Here is a 2,022-nt window from a genome sequence, read left to right as displayed (position 1 = left end):
GAAGCCGAGGCAGTAGAGCTTCTGTCAGAAGGATACAAAAGCCCATCAAGGGTGTCAAAAGAATCATAGTATGTTTCACTGTCTAAAGGGCCCTACACACCGGGACGAATATCGGCGCGCGTTATTCGCCAGCGTTTTTCAACGCGTTTTTTGTGTTCACACCCAAGCGATTTTCGCTGACGATGAGCCGAGTGAACATGCAAATTCATTCCCTGACATTAGATGGCGCTTAATGTAAAACAGAAACCACTCCATAACAGTTCTCTTTTATCAAGATTTTTGTAGTCGCTGTCGCGTTTGTCATATAGTTCTTTATGTTCCGACACCAACGAGACCAGCAGCTCTACATTCATCTTGCCTTGCATCTTCCTCGTCTTATTTCTTCCCGGCAGTGTTTAGACGCTACTCGGCGCATATCTTCTTCGCCGTTACGTATGTGTGCTCGGCAAGACCGTTTTGTGTTTGAGCACCCCTAAGTTGTGTTTTACTGTAACTTCAGAAGCTCCAGACACGTGAACAAAAGCGCCAATCTCATTGGCCGGATAGTTTTTGACGCGGTGCGTCAAACCAAAAAAACGAACCCGAGGTGTTTTTAAAAAAATGACGCTTTTACGCGTGGCGTTTTTCGCGCCGAAGTGCACACTCACATTGGCGCCCTTTGTTTAGTCACGAGGCATTAAACGTCGGCGAATATCGCGTGCGAAATCACTTTTTCACCTATTTAACCTAAAGACACAACTGTTACATAAGTTTAGGATAATTTCTAAAAGATCAATACCGACAAAGGGCCTACTGATTCAATGAGATAACAGACAATTAAGATACATCTATAAATCCATACTGTATGTGGAGACATTGCATTAGAATCTGCTTGACTGGATCACTTAATCAGAGTCAACTGATTGACTTCAAATTAATCATTCTGTCAGTTTTGTTAATTTATTCAACAGGTTCACTAAAAAGAACCGAATCGTTCATGCATGGAAAAACATCACTAATGTTTCTTGAATTACGACGATCAATTTCAATCTGTCCCTCAAAGTTTTAATCCTCCTCTCCCTACCATCTTGTTAGCCAACATACAGTCTCTGGATAACAAACTTGACGAACTTAATGCGAGAATCACACACCAGCGGGACATTCGTAACTGGCTTTCTGTGAGACGTGGTTACACTCAGAAGTACACGATACGGCCATTACACTGCCTGGATTCTCAGTTTTTCGTCATGACAGATTGCTAAACTCCGGTAAGAGCAGAGGTGGAGGTGTGTGCTTTATGATTAACACTCGCTGGGGCACTGATGTTACAGTTTTATCTACACACTGCTCCCCTTAGAGCAAACTACTCTCCATTAAAGTGCGCCCTTTTTACCTCCCGCAGGAGTTTAATTCAATCATTCTTACAGTTGTTTATATCCCGCCTCACGTGGACAAAACTAAAGCATTGAACTGTACAGCACCATAAATGGATTAGAAATTGCTCATCCTGACTCTGCTTTCATCGTTGTTGGGGATTTTAACAGGGTGAATATGAGGAAAGTTCTTCCCAAATTCTACCAGCACATAAATTTCCCCACACGAGGTGATCAGACATTAGATCACTGCTATTCAACACTAAAGGACAGTTATAAACCTCTCCCCCGTCCAGCATTCGGCAAAGGTGACCACATTAGCATACTGCTGCTACCAGCATACAGACAATGCCTCAAACAGGAAAAAACAGTTTTTAAAACAGTTCACAAATGGAGTGAGGATGCCATCTCCACACTGCAGGACTGTTTTGAATCCAAAGACTGGCAGATGTTTCATGATGCAACAGGAGACAACACACAGAAATACACAGATTCTGTGGTATGCTACATTAACAAATGCACAGAGGATGTTGTCCCATCCATTAATGTTAAATCATTTACAAACCAGAAACCATGGGTCAACGGTGAGGTGTGTGCCAAATTAAGAGCACGAACTGCTGCCTTCAACTCTGGGGATCTAACTGCTTACAAGAAGTCCAGGTATGACCTT

The sequence above is a fragment of the Squalius cephalus genome (assembly GCF_949319135.1).
Source record: "Squalius cephalus genome assembly, contig: scaffold_85, whole genome shotgun sequence".
In the NCBI taxonomy this organism is placed as follows: Eukaryota; Metazoa; Chordata; class Actinopteri; order Cypriniformes; family Leuciscidae; genus Squalius; species Squalius cephalus.
Note: the sequence above shows the minus strand (reverse complement) of the source record.